General features: G+C 40.9%; 1 pseudogene; it reads left to right on the forward strand.

Annotated features, from left to right (window-relative positions):
* Window positions 1–1,766: 1,766 nt before the first annotated feature.
* On the forward strand, window positions 1,767–18,409 carry LOC106975166 (protein SET-like; annotated as a pseudogene).
* The last annotated feature ends 1,019 nt before the right edge of the window (window positions 18,410–19,428 follow it).

The following is a 19,428-nucleotide window of genomic DNA, read 5'->3' on the forward strand; positions in this document are numbered from 1 at the left end:
TAATTATACGCACACTCAAATAATGATAGCCTACTTGTGGGCACATGTCTTAGAAGAGAATCAGAGTCTGCTTCATGCATCAGACAGATTCCTTCATTTCCTCTGCCTTTTGCTTGAACCAGAAAAATGGCTTAGAGAAATTCATGCACACTTCCCTGCCATCCCCACCCATAGTGGTGAGGCTGAGTCAGTGGGGGAAGAGTTTCAATATCTTTGGTGCCTTTGATATTCCAGGCTCAGAATGGTAGCGGGGTGAGGGGGAGGAGAAGCGGAATGGAAAACACAGCAGACTCCACCCTAGACAATCCTTCTGCATTTGACATTTCTCATTCTTTCAAAGCTGATGAATTCTTCTGGAAGGTGAGGGTTGGGGGGAGGAGGAAGGGTGAGGCAGAAGAGATGATATGTGTTTATTGGGTCCTTTACAAAATTTTCCCCAGATGATCTCTGCATATCTTTGGTCACCACTTCCTGCATTCAATTTGCCCGGATGTAGTCATACCGTGCTGTCTCTGATTGCTGCAAAACATCCCACCGCCAGAATCGCAAGACACTAATTCTAGCACATCTCTTTGGCTGATGAATCTGGGAGACTTTTTAGCAGTGGTCCTTTATGAGTTCACGCCAATGAGTAAGCGCAGAGAGCTGAGTCTTCAATACCTGGAGCAAAGAGGGAGTCATTTCATAGATCGATGCCTCAGAACCCTCTAGCCCAGAAAAATCTTTGTAGAAACAGACTCCTCATTCTTTTGGTAACTGGGCTAAATCGACAGCAGCTAACCTCCCAGAGGGTGTTACTTCAATGACAATGAAACAGAAGACGAGAATTATTTCCAACTTGGCTCTTTATGTGATAAAGCTTTATGCAAAGTATACATGTTCAAGTGACGATACCCTGAAGTAGTGAGAATATAATCATAATTGAGTGGGGTTAACGGAATGATGTCATTTTACAGCAGAGGAGGTGGGAAAGGTGGAAGGAAATAAACTCATGGAATGGAAGAGAGTTATAAATTCAGGAAACAAATGTTTTCCCCTTGTGATGGGCTCTCTAGGGACAATTCTTGGAACGTGGCCCACAGAAGTTCTGCACGACGGCAGCCCCCTCTCCTTCCCAGCAGCAGCAAGACACCACTGGGGCAAGAGCATGGCGCCTTCTGCCCAGGCTCTAACGCATGCCTGCAGAATAACAATCTGCTCTCGGTGCGCCAGGCACAATGAAGGCTCTCTCAGCTGCCACTCAAGCGGGGCCTGCTAACACTCCCGCCCCTTGTTTCTGGCTCTTGGCATTGTTGGGGCAGGGGGTGCGGGGAGAGCTGCACACTTCCATGCTGGGAAAGGCAGCCCCCCCCGCCCCCCCCAACTGGCGACCCCAGCCAGTCATCGAAGGCCCAGACAACAGCAGTAGCCAGACGAGTTAGCAGGGCCCTTAAACCTCGTGGCGAACTCGCTGAACATTCAGGAATTTGAGGATTGTGGTTTCAGAAAATTCTGGCCTCTGCCTCCCTCATCCCCCAACTCCAAACAACAACAACAACCACAACAACAACGACAAAAACCCAAACTCATCTCAAATTCTTTTGGCATGGCAAGACCGTCACAATGTTTGATTGCAGCACCGATGTCCTTCCAACACCCTTTAAAGGACAGGGCTGACAAATTTCCAACAGCACCGGGGCGGCCCTCAAACTATATATCTGGACCCGGTTGGATAAAAAGTGATGCTATCGAAGAAGACTGATCAGGGATTATGATAAGCAGAGGACATGGTGAATGTTGGAAGTAGCAAGCTTATTGCTGATCTTTACACTGTAGGCAAAAGAAGTGACATGCCAAAAACAGCACACCCAGAATATACTCATTACAGGAGGGAGCAACACATTCGTAAACTCAAAGTGTGGTTGCACATCAGAGGTAAGCCTCAAAGCTTGTCTCAAAGCAAGGACTGGTGTCGATCCCCAGCCAACTTAAAGGATGAACGGGGCCATGAGACTATTTTAGGATAAAAATAATAACTACTACTTTTGAGCCCTATGTTTCAGGGATTTTAAATACATTAGCTAATGTAGGCCTAATGGCAGCCTTGTGAGATAGATACCATTGTTCCCAATTTCTATACAACCGAGCATTGTGAGGCCTGGGGCAGTTAGGAAAGTTCTGCCTGACCCCAAAGCCACTGTTCTCAGATTCACAGTATTAATATGCCTCTCTGGGGCTCAAAGGAGACACAAAGCTGAGGACATGAACCAAATGTGGTTTGTTTGTTTGTTTGTTTCTTTCCTAAAGAATTCCAGTTTTCCTTGAGCTTGGATTAGAGCTTTATCTTAAAGAAGTAATCATAGTCGCTCTTTCCAGATAAGACGCAACGTCTAATCTTGAGAAAAGCAGTGAGCATTTCCATTTCTGCTGAATGCATCAAAACCAAACCAATAAAGTCTAGCCTTTGTGACAGTTCTTTGTCTCTTCCGAGGCTAAAAATGTCTGGACACACTGAGTCAGTTGGAGTGTCAGCACTCTCTTGACCTGGCACACAACTGAATATGAGTCACTAAAAGGATTCGAAACTCAGGGTCAGGAAAACACTGCCATTAAGTCAGTATAGCCAAAAATATTCGGGCGTCAACCTTGTGCTCCTGGATGTAGCTTGTTCATTCATCTATTTGTTTATGCAGCCAGTAAATATCTATCCTAACACACTCACATATAAAACACAGAGTAAAAAGTCTAATGAATACAAAATAATATAGTGAAAAGCAAGTTCACACCACAGTCCTCCAGATTTTCTGCTTAAAGACAACTCCCGACACCAGTTTCCTGGGGATCCTTCTAGAGATATTCAAGGCATAAATGTAACTTTCTCTTGCTTTTCTTTCTTTCTTTTTTTTAAAAAAATTTTTAAAGGTTTATTCATTTTTGAGAGACAGAGAGACAGAGCGTGAGCACGGGAGGGGCAAAGAGAGGGGGAGACACAGAATCTGAAGCAGGCTCCAGACTCTAAGCTGTATGCACAGAGCCCAACGTGGGGCTCGAGTTCACGAACCGTAAGATCCTGACCTGAGCTGAAGTCAGACACTTAATTGACTGAGCCACCCAGGCGCCCCTCCCTTGCTTTTCCTAACTGTTATTGAATCCTTGCGATAGCCTGAGCACTGGTTTATATAAAGTGATGGCCAAGACTCGGCCCTGCCCCCCAAGGAAGAGGTGGATACATAAACCAATTGCCACCATATGATTGAGAAGTGCTCTGATGTTTATGGGAATGGTAGTGATCTGAGGAGACTAGGGCTGAAATGCTAATGGATCCGATCAGCTGTTGCAATAAATTGTTGTCACCAGTGCTTGCAAATTATTTTTTTAAAAGGTTATGGCTTATTCCTGTGATAATCATTTATTCAAACTAATATTAATATCAAATTAATATTCTGACTTTCTTTTGTGAGTGATACGGAAAGATGTGGAGGTCAAGCTGGTTCCCTGAGAACTGTGTGTGACCCTGGGCATGCCCATGGTATGTCCTCCCACAAATGTGATCTGATCCACATGTTGGGAGGTTGAAAATTTCAGACATCCAGTGGTTAATGGGGGCCATAATAGCCTCATTTTCTGGGATACCACCAGAAAGCTTTCTCCAAATATTATATGCTTCGCATTCAGTTGGGATATCAGTCTCTTGGTTGCCTGGTTTCAAAACATTCATACTTGTAATAGGATGGAAGTCAGGAAGTGGCAAAGCCGCCCATCTGGATTGAATACAGTTCGGGACAGTAGTCTGTGCACCGTGAGGCAGATAACGTTTTGCAGATTTAAGAGACAGTCGAATCTGATGCATGTGGATGCAAGCTACTGGTGGAAAGCCAGGAGCAGACCCTTTGAATGGACCTGGATTTATGGGAACTACTCAGGAGCTTGTAGGCTTTGAGGAGGGACATAGAGTGGTTATTTTGTTCACAAAGAGTTGACTTCAGTTAGCCTGGATTCTCACCCTATATTGAGTTTTATTTCCAGTATGAATGTAAACCAGCTCCAGACACAGATTCTCGGCTCAGATGCTCAGACTCTGCTCGATGACGGATAGAGAGTTAAAGGGAGAAAATAAAAAAGGGCATAAATAAGTTTCACATGATTTCCAATCCAAACTAAGAGCTGGCTCTGTTTCACTCAATCAGCCAGGGGCAGAGAGCATTTTGCAAACTTCAGTGGCTCTTTCAGAAAGCCTGGTCTATATCCTGTTTTCAAAAGGAAACCCAGAACCTGTCAGATGTGCCCTGTTTCTGTTTCTGTGGCAGCTCACCTCGTAGCTGTTCTAAGATAGAAAGTGGCCCAAGTACATTCGTTCTCCTCTAGTCCTTCCAAATGTGCCCACCTGAGGGACGACACATTTTGCTGGTTGTTTTAACACATGAGGCAGAAATGCATCTAGGAATGAAGCACAGCTGAATTGTCAAAGGTAGGTCCATAAAATACAATCCTTCCCAAGGATTTCCTTCCTGGGGAGCCCAGGTGGCCCCAGCTTGACAGCAGGGTCTCTGTGCTAACTTAGGTTTTCATATCATGTCAGAAAAATAGAAATATAATTCTCTTCCCTTGCTAGAAAACTCAAATTTGTATAGTTTTTTTTTTTTAAACGTTTATTTATTTTTGAGACAGAGAGAGATAGAGCATGAATGGGGGAGGGGCAGAGAGAGAGGGAGACACAGAATCGGAAGCAGGCTCCAGGCTCTGAGCCATCAGCCCAGAGCCCGACGCGGGGCTCGAACTCACGGACCGCGAGATTGTGACCTGAGCTGAAGTCCAACTCATAACCGACTGAGCCACCCAGGCACCCCTCAAATTTGTATAGTTAAAGAACAAATATTAAAGTCTCTTTTTAATAAGTGCTATGATACAGGGTATGGAGTATGAGAGGGTTCCCCCTACACACACACACCTCTATTCCTTCCTTCTTCCTTCCTTCCTTCCACATGAGGCCGAAGTAGACCTGAGTGAAATCTTGCTTTTTGCTCAGTTTCTTTTCCCTAGCTGAGTTAAAGCACAAAAAGAGTGTATTTTCCAAGTACCTTATGGGATCCTGACAATTTATTTCTTCCCTTTGCTTTGAAAATGACCCCTAAAGAGATAAAATTGTTTGCATTAGTTCTTAGAGAAAAGCAGCCAAGGTTTTATTAAAAACACTGCCCTTTGTATTCTTGCATATTTTCTTTCCCTGTCTAATATGGGAAGATATCAAATGTAAAAGAAACACAAACATAAGACACTGCTCCTTTCATCTTCACTCAGTTTCCAAAATCCTCCAACACATTACCTTATTCTTCTTATTAAACTTTAAAAAGGAGCAAGTGGAATGCTGCATTTAAATTTTGAGGACTGAGGACTTGGGATAGGCAATCTGCATTGTGTCATTTGTTAGATTCTCCTAAGATCTTCTCACTCTGTATTGGGACTGGCAAAACATTTTTATACCTCGGGGAACACATTCATATCAACTGGTTTCTTATGGAACTCAATTCTGGAAATTCCTCTTCTTTGATGTGACTGGATTCTTTAATTTTTAAGAAACAGAGATGAAAAGTGTCACTGATCCCTGGTAGAGTAAATAAACCTTAAAACAAGTTCAAGGTTTCCCTTAAACATATATAATGTATTATTGATAATGCTTGGAACGGCAAAACTCTAAAATACATATATGAAATAATTCAAAGATGAAATATAATGATGAAAAATAATATAATGAAAAATATATGATGACTTCTGTTTTCCCTTTTTTTTTTTTAATTCCCAGCCTAATTTTGTTCACTAAAACCTGTCTCTGTCAAAGCCATCTTAACAAAAAATTTTTTTAACGTTTATTTACTTTTGAAGGAGAGAGAGAGAGTGTGTGAGCAGGGGAGGTACAGAGACAGTGGAAGACACAGAATCTGAAGTAGGCTCCACGCTCTGAGCCATCAGCACAGAGCCCAACGCGGGACCCGGACCCACGAGCTGTGAGATCATGACCCCAGTTGAAGTCAGACACTTAACTGATTGAGCCACCCAGGCACCCCCAAAGCCATCTTTAAAAGCCGAAGTTATGAAGCAGCAGACTCCGTAGCATAATGGGGACAAAATCTTGTGATAAAATTCTTAATTTTTTTCACTTAACCTGTTATGTTTTTTAAAAAAGACTAAAGGAAACATACCAAAAGACTATCCTAGAATTATTCCTTATATTCTTCTTCTTTCTTTTTTTCTCCTGTTTGTAATTTGGGACAATTACTTTTCGAACAACAATTACAAAAAGACCAGCCATAGTCCTTATATTTTTCATGGGTCTGATTTATCCTGGACCACCCTGTACTTGGAGATGCAGGCCTCTGACTTAAAAAAAAAAAAAATATGTACTTTAAACTTTGAATAGCTTATCAGAAACCATAATGGTGCCTGATAAAATCTCAGCCCTCAAAGAAAAAATATTTGAGGGGTACAGTGCGTGCTGGGATAAACAGTTTGAAACCAAGTGAATAATGAGGTTACTGAGTCAGTGATGAGCACACCTGAGTTTTGATAAGCATGACCCAATAGCATGTGGTGAAATCCTCCATCCACGGAGAGTGTCTCATCTGTACTGAACTCACCAGAAGGAGCCTTTAGTTCCTATAAAGCAAGGTACAATAAATCAGGGGAAAGCTGCAGATCCTGTCAGACCTGCCTGCATTCCTTTCCCCTCAGTGATTCCCTAGTTCAAGAGGGTTCATCCTTCGGGAATATTTCAACACCCTTTTGGAAGCTATGCCAAAATCCAGGGTTTTGACAGCTTGATAAAGCCTTATATTATCCTGTGATAGAGAAAAACCTGACTCTGGGAAGGGCTAAATTATCAAAGGCAGTACCGAGTAGCAACAGTGAGTTAACTGGCAGATCTTGAGGGGATGAGAGTGCCTTTGAACTTGCTGGGAATTTTAACAGCAAGAGTGCAGATTCCTAGGAGAAAAGCTGTTACTAAAAGAAGACAAAGAGCTAGTAAGTAGCTTTCCAGCTGGATAAAAAGACAGGAGTTAGAATCCATCGGCTATAGAGTCCTATGTTCCATTTCCATCATTATACTGGGGGAGAGAGTAGATTCAGAGAAATTTGTGGGATGGTGTCGAAAATAGATGCCCCAAACAAGAAGGTGGGGGGGGGGGTGTGTTCATTTCTTTTAGTATTATGGACTAGAATTTAAAATATCAGTGTGAAGAGGGAATTAACTGGACTTGGTGGAATGACAAATCAGGAGCCATTGGGGATCTGGTGATTTTATAGATGCTGAGGCTGAGTTCAGCTCTCTTCCTGGGAACTACTCTCTTTGAAGTCAGGGCAAGTTGGGAACAGAGCGGGCAAAGGGAAGAGTGGAAATTAGGATGAGAATGACTTTTGTAGTGTATCATTTCCCTCAAACATTTATTGCTTTTCCCTTCCTTCTTCATTCAGCAAATACTTCCTGACCTTCTCCTTATACCTAGCATTCTACTGGGCACTTGGGATTTGAAGACAGGAGAATTCCTGGTCTTGAAGAGTCTGCAGTAATGGCAAATACTAACTCCTATTCTCTTTCTGGTTAGGAATAGCTCTGAGGACGTGACGCACTGTCCCATATTTCTATCATCTTACATCGCAAATTTGAAGACATTTCTCATTTCACCTAAGTTTACTCTTATTATTAAAGCCATTGGTTAAATGTATTAAAGTAGGTTAAATTTTGATGTTATTATGCTTTTTCACCTTAATAAATTAACTCATTTGAAAACAAAATCCCAAGTCAGAGAGACCTTCCATTCTGGCTACTGTTTTTAACAATATGGCTTCTAAGTTGATTTCATGAACCGCTTTTTCCTTATGTTGGAATCTGGGGACAGTATTACAGATTTGACCTGCAGGGGGGAGATGAATTAATTTTTATCAGTTAGACATCTAGCTGGTCTGAAAACAACCACTGAAGGGTATTTGTTTGTTTTTGCCTACAAAAATATGGACAGCCACGCAACCAAAATGTAAAGTTTGTAAAAGGAAAGAAAAATCCCTGCTTTGTCCTACCCAATCTTCTCTGAAGACAGGAGGAAGAAACTTCTCTAACTTTCCAAGAAGTGAAACCAATTGACATTTTAAAAAGCCACATTATACTCATAACCAGTAATATAGTAAGTTTTCAGAAGAGCCATTTCTGATCAGTCAGAATATAAAATAGAATTCAAATACCTATTTCCTTTATAGGCTTAAATTATTTTGACTAACAAGCTCAATATTGCTCTGGAAAAATTTCTCTATTTTGCCACTCTTGTGTGGCAAATTTTAGTTTCTCAAGGATGCCACGGGGATGGAACATTGAAGGCCCCTCCTGATCCCTGCCTCCAGAAATTTATGCCCCGCTGTAGTCACTTCCTACAATCCACGGCATCACGATTGGTCCGTGCAACAAAAGATTGTGGCAGAAGTGATGGTATGTCCTTTCCTGGGCTAAATCGTAGAAGACATTCTAGCTTCTGCCTCCCAATCTTTCTCTTTGTCTCTTTGATCATTCCCTCTGGGAGGCACCAGCTGTTGGGTTGTGAGGACAGTCAGGCAGCCCTGTGAATCATCATGTGGCAAGGTACTGAGGCCTCCTGCCAGCAGCCATATGAATGAGCCATCTTGGAAGCAGATCCTCCAGTGCTGCATAAGCCTTCAGATGACTGCAGCCCCTGCCAGACAGCTTGACTGCAACCTCGACAGGGACCCTGAGCCAGAACCATTCGGTTAAGTCATACCCAGATTCCTAACCCATAGGAACTGTGTGAAATAATGAATGTTTCCCGGGTTAAGCTGCTAAGTTTTGGAGTAATTTTTTATGCAGCCAGAGATAATGAATACAAGGGTCATTTCAACCCGGGGATTCGTTGCTTTTCTGATCCTCTGATCACACTCGGAATATCTACCACGTGAAATACTCTTACCAGGAGTCCTCGGAAGCTTTAAATCTCCTCATTTCCCGGGGTTCCTGGCTCATTGGGTTAAGCTTTTGACTGGTTCAGGTCATGATCTTGGGGTTCGTGAGTTTGAGCCCTGCGTCGGGCTCTGTGCTGACAACTCAGAGCCTGGAGCCTGCTTCGGATTCTGTGTCTCCCTTTCTCTGTCTCTCCCTCACTCATGCTCTGCCTCTTTCTCTCTCAAAAATAGATCAACATAAAATAAAGGTTTTATCTTTTAAAATAAATGAATAAATCTCCTTAGTTCCTTGCATATCTCATGTATTAATACACATATTGTATATGCATACTTGTCTAAAGTTAATACCTTTTTTTGTAAATGCTTTTTAAAGTTTATTTTTCCTAAATAAGACAATACATGCTTATTAAAGAAAATGCGGAGGGAAAGCTAATAAAAATTACCCATACTTTTGACACCCAAAGAGAACTATTATTAATATTTGCATGTACTTCCTTTCATTTTCTTTCTCGTTTAAAAAGAAGTTGTGACCATATGCTGTATACCATGCTTTCAACAAGCCAAGTTCATTTTCTTTAATAACAAAACCCAATAATGTGCCTTGCTCATTCTTGTCATTCAGCTCCCTGCTCTGAGTGACAGGTTCCCAGGGAAATCAGATGTGACTGTGCCCTAAGCGTGCAGAAGGCCCGTGAGGGTGTCATGGGTTTGGAGCCAGGGCCTGGCAGGGAGTGATCAGTGTCTGGGGGTGCCAGACACATGGGAAATGATTTATACCAACGACCAGTCGCCTCTGCACACATTCTTTTTATTTTCAGTACTAACATGTGTGTAAAGGGCCACTCCCTGCCCAGCAACCCGTATTTATATCCACAAACTTGTTAAGAGAATCTACACTCCTTTAATTTTCTGTTCCTCTTCAAATAGGGCTGTGTAGAAATGTGAATTTACTAAATGCTGATGAAAGCATCAGCAGCAGGGCCCTTTCCAAGGCCCTGGGAGGGGTGCTAGCAATGTGTTCACATGGTCGTGTATTATAAAAAAAAAATTTTTTTATTGTTTATTATTTTTGAGAGAGAGAGAGAGACTGAGAGCAAGCAGCGAAGGGGCAGAGAGAGGAGACACAGAATCGGAAGCAGGCTCCAGGCTCTGAGCGCTCAGGACAGAGCCCGACGCCGGGCTCGAACTCACAAACTGCGAGATCATGAGCTCTAATCGGCCGCCCAACCGACTGAGCCACCCAGGTGCCCCTCACATGGTCATGTATTTATATAAAGTTAACAAAAGTGAGAAACTTCAGTCACAATTGTGAAGACGGCCATCTCTTTCCTCTCTGCCCCTGCCCTGCAGAACGTATACACTTGCCATTATGCAGGGTGGGATGAAGTGTTTGGGAGCATTTTGTTTTTATAAATTTTTGTCTTCTTCTTCTTCTTCTTTTTTTTTTTTTTTTGACTAGGCATGGAAAAATCATGATTCAGGACCTAGAATGTTAGAGATACGACTTGGTCTCTAAATGGCAGTTTTGGTTTTTTTTTCCAATTACTTGTACTGTAAGCAGAATTTATTATTTGTTAGTCTTATTTGTGAAGTCATTGGGAATTTTTGAGCTTTGAGACTTACAGAATTAGAGGGCTTCTAATGAGCCCAGTCTGTTCTAAATGGCTGTATGTAATTCCAAGATTGTTTCTTCAGAATCTATAGGTCCTCAAGCAACCCTCCTCTTTGTTGACTCCATTCTTTGACTCTCTTCCTTTGTTGACTCCTATTCCTTGACTCTATGCATATTTTTTTAAGAAAATGGCTGCCTCTCCAGTTTTTCACTGTAACCCTTCAATTAAGAAAAAAACAAATAAATTTAACCTACTCCATGCAATACCTTTAAACAAACAAGGAATGCAAAATACACAGTACCAACCAGGTGGGTGATGCCCTTTATAAAAGACTGTGCAACAAACAAACAAAGAAACAAACAACACAAAGAAAAAAGGGACAAACAAAAACCCAAACTCTTAACTATAGAGAATAGATGGGTGGTTACCAGAAGGGGTGGTGTAGGAGGCTAAGTGAAATAGGTGATAGTAAGAGTACCCGGGTGGCTCAGTTGGTTAAGGGTACAACTCTTGATTTCCACTCAGATCTTGATCTCACGGTTTGTGAGTTGGAGTCCCGCCTCGAGCTTTGTGCTACAGAGCCCGCTTAGAATTCTCTCTCTGCTCTTCTCTCTCTCTCAAAATAAATAAAAAAAAATAAAAAAAAAAGAGTATCCTTATTACGATGAGCACCGAATAATGTATAGAATTGCTGGAAAAAAAAGAAAAAGAAAAAGACTGTGCTACTTGGATGTTTATTCATTTCACCTGTTGATTAGAGGAATTTATCCCTTTTTTTAAAAAAAATTTTAATCTTTACCTATTTTTGAGAGACAGAGAACAAGCAGGGGTGAACAGAGAGAGAAGGAGACAGAATCCAAAGCAGGCTCCAGGCTCTGAGCTGTCAGCACAGAGCCTGATGTGGGGCTCGGACTCAAGAACTGTGAGATCATGACCTGAGCCGAAGTCAGAGGCCCAACCGACTGAGCCACCGGGGCGCCCCAATTTATTCTTCTCTTAAAACAACTTTTTGAACAACATAAAAATCAATTCAATGCCTGCTGTGGCAGCCACAGAGATACATTGTTCAGATGTCCCCTTAAGAGAACCTACTGTGGGTGCCTGGCAGAATGGCAAGCCCAGGTGCCACATCTTTGGAGCCTATAGCACTCACGCGGAGCCCCACCCTTCTGGGCCATTGACGGAACACTACTGAGGTACCTGGGTACCAGTGCCGGTCCACCCTGCCTGATACAGGATTCCTCTCATGGGCAACTTTTGTGCAGACCCTACCCCAACAGCCTGTCGAGGCTTTCTCAGAACTGTGCCAGGTTCTGAGGCTCTTCCTATCCAATCTTTACTTCCCCCTCTCCCTTCACAGGCAGCGGACCTGATCATGGTCTGACCCTCTCTTTGTCTATTCCTACTCTATCTCCCTCTGTCCTTCATAGGCTTCCCCTCAGTAAATCTCTGGCTTGTCAAATCCCGTCCTAGCATCTGCTTCTCTGTGCATCTGAAATGACACATATGTACATTGTTAAAAATGAACTAATCCGGAAGGCTTATTCTAAGAAGCAACAGTTCCCCATCCTCCTCTTGAATAACGCCTTTCCCCAATCGCTCACACGGGGAACCACTTTTAACAGTTTTTCTTTTTAGCTCTTTTGGTAGTTACCGTATCTGTAAAAGAATACATTTATGACAGGGGCACCTGGTTGGCTCAGTCAGTTAAGCATCTGACTCTATTTTGGGTCACAGTTCATGAGATCGAGCCCCACGTCGGGCTCAGCACTGACAGCATGGACCCTGCTTGGGATCTCTCTCTCTCCCTCTTTCTCTCAAAATAACTAAATATTTAAAAAGAGTATGTTAATGGGGCGCCTGGGTGGCTCAGTCGGTTAAGCGGCCAACTTCAGCTCAGGTCACGATCTCACGGTTTGTGAGTTCGAGCCCCGCGTCAGGCTCTGGGCTGATGGCTCAGAGCCTGGAGCCTGCTTCTGGTTCTGTGTCTCCCTCTCTCTCTGACCCTCCCCCGTTCATGCTCTGTCTCTCTCTGTCTCAAAAATAAATAAACGTTAAAAAAATTTAAAAAAAAAATAAAAAGAGTATGTTTATGACATACTGTATATTATTTATTTTGCTATTATTTGTTATATATTTTTATGTACTTGTTATGTGTTATATGTATAAATATATATTTGTCACGTATTATTGTTTATCGCTGTAATATGTTTACGCAATATCTTTCTTTTCTTTTTTAACCATGGAGGTATAATTTAAAAAAAAAATTTTTTTTTTAACATTTATTTATTTTTGAGACAGAGAGAGAGCATGGACAGGGGAGGGTCAGGGAAAGAGGGAGACACAGAATCCGAAACAGGCTCCAGGCTCTGAGCTGTCAGCACAGAGCCCAATGTGGGGCTCGAACCCACGGATTGCGAGATCATGACCTGAGCCGAAGTCAGACGCTTAACGACTGAGCCACCCAGGCGCCCCCTTTTTTTTTTTTAATTTTTTTTTAACACTTATTTTTTTTTGAGACAGAGAGAGCATGAACAGGGGAGGGTCAGAGAAAGAGGGAGACACAGAATCGGAAACAGGCTCCAGGCTCTGAGCTGTCAGCACAGAGCCCGACCATGGAGGTATAATTGACATAAAATAAACCACTTATATTAAAAGTGAACAATTTGAAAATTTTTGACATTTGTGTACACCATGAAACTATCACCACAATCAAGAGAGTGAACATACCTATCACCCCTGAAACTTGCTTCATGCCTCTTTAAAATCATCCCTCCTATCTCTCTCTACAGTCTTTGATCTGCTTTCTGTCACATGGATTAGTTTCCTCTTTCTATAATCTTATATAAACGCAATCTTACGGTAAGTACAACTGGAGGGGCGGCTTCCTTTACTCAGCATAATTAATTTGAGACTCGTCCGTGTAGTTATGTGTATCTGTCGTTTATTCTTTTTTACTGCTATGTGGCACATCCCATTGTATGAATGTAACACAATTTCTTTTTCCATTCATCTTTTGGTGGACAGTGGGGTTGTTTCCACTTTGGGGCTATTACCCATAGAGTTGCTATGAATATTTGTGCACAAGTGTTTGCGTAGACATACATTATATTCTCTCTTTTCTCTTTCAATGATCGTTGTCCTTTATTGCCTAAAGTCCACTACATTGGGTGCCATTTTTTCATATATTTTGTCTGATGATTTAGTTGTTTCAAGCAGGATGGTAAATCTCATCCGTCTTACTCCATTTGACTGGAAGCAGAAATATTTTGTACCTCTTTCATTTATCATAACCTTCCTTTAGGTGATGATATGCCATTACACGTATGGCATAAGAATCTTCACCACAGCTCTGTTTCTCCTGTCCTGGCCTTTGTGCTATGGTTGTCAGACTATTACACACTCTTCAGTGGATTGTTTTTCTTTTCCTCTTTAACAATTTTAGACAATCTCTGTTGATTTCTTTGATGATAGACATAGATTGAGTTCACTTATCTTCCATCTTCCAAACTCGGCCTTCCTCTCCTCCGCTTCAATATGATTACGTCACCATTTTTAGATCCTTTGTTAGTTGCCTTTGTAACTGTATGAAAATATAGTTTTATATAGTGACATCCTTATTTTTAATTCCATCAACTACTGACAATATTTCTTGACGCTTCACTTTGTGAGGTGAACATATGAACGTCTTTATCCTTTCCTTCATCTCTGTATTCCTTTCTACCACATTTAAATGCTTAATTCTTTTGGAAACATTTTAAAAATATTTATTTATTTATTTAGAGAGAGCACAAGTGGAGGAGGGGGGGCAGAAGGAGAGAATCCCAAGCAGGCTCTGCACTGTCAGTGCAGAGCCCAATGTGGAGCTTGCACTCACAAACTGTGAGATCATGACCTGAGCCGAAACCAACAGTCAGACACTTCACCCACTGAGCCACCCAGGTGCCCCCCAAATGCTTAGTTTTAACTTCTGTTGTCAAGAAAGGGAACATGCATCTTGTTCTACCACCAGACCTAAGTGTTCCTTTTTCCTGGTGTGTGCGTTGATTCCAAGAGCTGCAAATTGGTCAACAGGGTTTACAACCTTTTTCTATATGAAGATTGTTAACAGATCAGCCACGTACTGTACTATAGTTACATATCTTTTTTACATAGTCTTGTGTGTTTCTTGGGATTTCTAATTGTCTCTTTTGCCCCACCCCATATCCTGCATTGCTGCATTTTTTACAACTTGATATTCCAACTTCTTCACGATACTATCAAATCTGAATTCTTTCTCATGTACATTTTCTTTCCAGACACGTACCTTTTGGAGACCTTGTTCTACCAGCTCTAAACTGGATTTTTGGGTTCTACATTTGGTGAAAAGTTGTCACCCTAGGTCTTCCTTCCATTTTCTCCTGACTGGCTTAATTGTTTCTTGAGCTCCACAAATTTTTAGTTTACTCCCCTATTTTTCTGGAACACATCCTTGAGTCATTTCCATAGAATGGGAATATTGGAGGTAAACTTACTGAGTTCTTCCTTGACTTACAATGTCTTTATTCTACTCTCAAATTTAATTAATAATTTGAGTATTGAATAAAATAAAATAATTTTCTCTCAGAACTTTGAAGGCAGAATTCCATTGTCTTGTAGCATTTGGTATTGCTAAAGAGAAGTTTAATGCCAATCTGATTTTTTAGAAAGGAAGACAATTTACTTTTCCTCTCTGAAAATTTTTGGATTTTAAGAGACCTTTGATATTATGATAGGGATTGCATTACACGTGTATGTTGCTTTGGGTAGTAGAGCTGTTTTAACAGTATTTGTTCTTCTGATTCATGAGCATGGACTGTCTTGGTGAAAATGCAAATTGGTGCAGCCACTCTGGAAAGCAGTATGGAGGTTCCTCAAAAAGTTAAAAATAGAACTACCCTATTACCCAGCAATTACACTAGGAGGTATTTACCCAAAGGATACAAAAATACTAATTCAAAGGGATACATGCACCCCTATGTTTATAGCAGCATTATCTACAATAACCAAACTATGGAAACAACCCAAGTGTCCACACACACACACACACACACACACACACACACAGTGGAATATTACTCAGCCATAAAAAAGAACGAAATCTTGCCATTTGCAATGATGCAGATGGAACTACAGAGTATTATACTAAATGAAATAAGTCAGAGAAAAACAAATACCATACGATTTCACTCATATGTGGAATTTAAGAAACAAAACAAACCAGCATAGGGAAAGAGAGAGAGGGAGAATGGCAATCCCAAGAAGCAGACTCTTAACTATAGAGAACAAAATGATGGTTACCAGAGGGGAGTTGGGTGGGGGGTGGTTAAATAGGTAATGGGGATTAAGGAGTGAACTTGCTGCAGTGAGCACTAATTATTGCATGTAAGTGTGGGGGTCACTATTGCACACCTGAAACTAATGTTACACTATATGTTATGTTAACTAACTGGAATTTATTATTTTTTTTAAATTCTTTTTTAATGTTTATTTATTTTTGACAGAGAGAGAGAGACAGAGCATGAGCAGGGGAGGGGCAGAGAGAGAGGGAGACACAGAATCCGAAGCAGGCTCCAGGCTCCGAACCGTCAGCACAGAGCCCGACGCGGGGCTCAAACTCATGGACCGCGAGATCATGACCTGAGCTGAAGTCGGATGCTCAACCGACTGAGCCACCCAGGCGCCCCTAACTAACTGGAATTTAAATAAAACCTTTTAAAAAATCTTTGATATTCTGAAATTTCACCATTTTGTGACTGAGCGGGGTTCCTTTTTCATTCACTGTGTCTGGCATGATAGCATTTTTTTTCCTGCTCTCTTCAGTCTAGAGACTCGTGTCTTTCAGCTGAGAAATTCTTTTTTATTATTTTTTTGTTTATAGTTTCCTGTCATCTCATCTGTTCTCTCTGGAGCTTCTAGTTATCGAACATTCACTGCTTGGATTTATACTTTACAATTTAGCCTTTCTTTCACATTTTCAATCTACCTGTATTTTCTACTTTCTTTGAGATTTCTTTGATTTTTATTTTTCAATCTGTTTTTAAAATTTCTGCTTAACCTACCATATTTTTAATTTCTAAGAACTCTTTTTTATTCTTGGGCCCTACCTTTTTTATTGTATTTATTTCTTGAATTACAACCTTAATTATTTTTTTTAATATTCTCTTGAGGATACTACTTATAGTTAAAATATTCTTTTCTAGCAAATGTTCTTAAGATGTGCAAGTTTGTATATATTTTATATGTAAAATGAGTCTGGACATGTCCATGGACATACATTTTCAACTGCAGGCATTTGTAAAATCTACCAAGAGACATTATTTTTCCTCCTGGTAGATGTAAATTTCTTCAGCATGAGTTGAGTTTTCAAAATATGGAGTCCACATGTTCAGAGTATGTGCTTCCTCACTGAACTAGCCCAGCCAGTTAGCCTTAGTGAAAGTTGTTTTTCTCCTTTCAAAAATTTGGGAGGTCTTTTCCTTTTTACTGTATATTTATATTCTACCTGTCAGTTGATGATCTGAGGCCAAGTGGTCAACATTGGAATAATGTTTGACTGGAGACAAATGGGGAGACTTAGCAACCAGGACAGAAACTTTTGCAAGAGTTTGAAAACTGATTGATATGGTCCCTCAGAGTGCTCCTAGACATAGAGTGGGGAGTGTGTGTGTGTGTGTGTGTGTATGTGTGTGTGTGGGAGGATGGGGGAGGTCATCAACCTGCTATTTATTCCTCTCAGAATCTGCCTTTCTTCTAGACAGACTAGTTGGGTGATCTGACTATGGTAATTCAGAGATTTAAAAGTATATGCAAGTTGACAAACTGCATCAAAATGTTAGTCAGCCATGCTTATTTCTGGGCGTCAGGATGTGGGATGTTATCTTTCCTTGCTAAAAAAAATACGTACCTGGGGCACCTCGCTGGGTCAGTTAGAAGAGCATGCAACTCTTGATCTTGGGGTCATGAGTTTGAGCCCCATGTTAGGTGTAGAGATTACTTAAGTAGATAAAACTTAAAAAATACAATACAATACAATAAATTTGTATCTGGAGTAATCAAAGCTTCTTCCAGATGCGCGTCTGCTCTTGTTTCCTGGACTTTTGTCACAGTAGGCCCCCCGACACCAGTCTTCGCTCCCACCTCAAACAAAAAAACCTTTTTTGAGGCGTCAACTCCTCAGCACTTTCTGAAGGGAGAAAAAGAACAGCAAGAAGCAACTGAACATATTGATGAAGTACAAAATGAAATAGACTTAACGAACAAGCCAGTGAGGAGATTTTGAAAGTAGGACAGAAATACAACAAACTCCAGTTGATGCCCCAAATCCCAAAGTTTTAGTTAAAATATTTGTCAACCACGCACAAGTGTCTGCACTGTTTGGGGAGGAGGATGAGGAGGTGCTGCATTTTTCGACAAGAGTTGAAGTGACAGAATTTGAGGGTATTAAATCAGGTTACAAAATAGATTTTTATTTTGAGGAAAACCCTTACTTTGAAAAGAAAGTTCCATCCAAAGAATTTTGTCTGAATGAGAGTGGTAATTCATCTTCAAAGTCCACTGAAATCAAATGGAAATCTGGAAAGGATGTGACCACACGTACAAGTCAAGGGCAGAATGAAGCCAGCAGGAAGAGACAGCATGAGGAACCAGAGAGTTTCTTCACCTGGTTTCCTGACCATTCTGATGCAGGTGAAGATGAGTTAGGAGAGGTCATCAAAGATGATATTTGGCCAAATCCATCACAGTACTACTTGGTTCCCAACATGGATGATGAAGAAGGGGAAGGAGAAGAAGAAGAAGATGATGATGATGATGAGGGGGAAGAAGGAGAACATGACTAATGGAACACTGATAGATTCGAAACTTCCTTTTTTTATTTTCTCCAGTCCCTGGGAGCAAGTTGCAGTCTTTTTTCCCTCCTCTTGTGCTCATTCACCCTGTTTGTTGAAGTCTCTTTTGTTTCCCTTTATACGTGGTGCTCAACTTACTTGGTGACAGGGTGGAGCAGTGAAATACCTAGCACAGAATACAGTGGGAAAAAAAAATCTCTACCCATTTCTGTTCCAAATTCATTTTTATCCCTTCCTGTCTTAGCAAAAACTTTATGAGCTCAATACTGCTGTGCTCTTTGGGGAAAAAAGAAAAACTCTTTGCTCCCTCAGCTCTGCTGGAAGCTGGAGAGTGCTACACTCTTGTGTAGTAGTGGATAGAATTCTAGTTTTTCCCTCCTTTCTCTTATACTGGCTCAGAGATTACACTGTGTCTTTGTGGAAATATGGACAGTTAGCATTTACCAACATGTATCTGTCTACTTTCTCTTGTTTAAAAAAAAAAAAAACAACTTTAGAAACTGAGGTTATAGAAGGTCAGCCAAGGGTGGGTTTCAGATGTTTGGATGGATTAAGTGGGCACTTTGACAACAAGGCTTCTTCTTTGACGCATTTAATTGTGATGTTTAATGGCGATCCTTGCAGTTCAAGATGACACTTTTAAAATAAAATTCTCTCCTTATGAGGACTTGATCCTGCCAGTCAATGGGAGAATCAGCAGAACCTGTAGGATCTTATTTGGAATTGAGATTTTCTATCATAATTTTGTTTCTGCTTACTTTAAAGTTTTCGTTTTGTTTCACTGGCAAGGAAAGACGATGCTCAGTTTTAAATGTTAAATGTTTACAAGTTGCTTCCTTGAAATAAAACTAAATGTGCACACACACACAACATTAAAAAAATACAGATCTATATTTCTAAAGTTTTTACAACGAACACGATTACTTCCATAATAAGAAAATAATTTCTTTTTAAAGTATGCATAAGGCTTTCTTCTGAATCTTCATTTACCCGCTTAAAGGTAGCAGAAA

The sequence above is a fragment of the Acinonyx jubatus genome, chromosome C2, assembly GCF_027475565.1.
Source record: "Acinonyx jubatus isolate Ajub_Pintada_27869175 chromosome C2, VMU_Ajub_asm_v1.0, whole genome shotgun sequence".
Classification (NCBI taxonomy): domain Eukaryota; kingdom Metazoa; phylum Chordata; class Mammalia; order Carnivora; family Felidae; genus Acinonyx; species Acinonyx jubatus.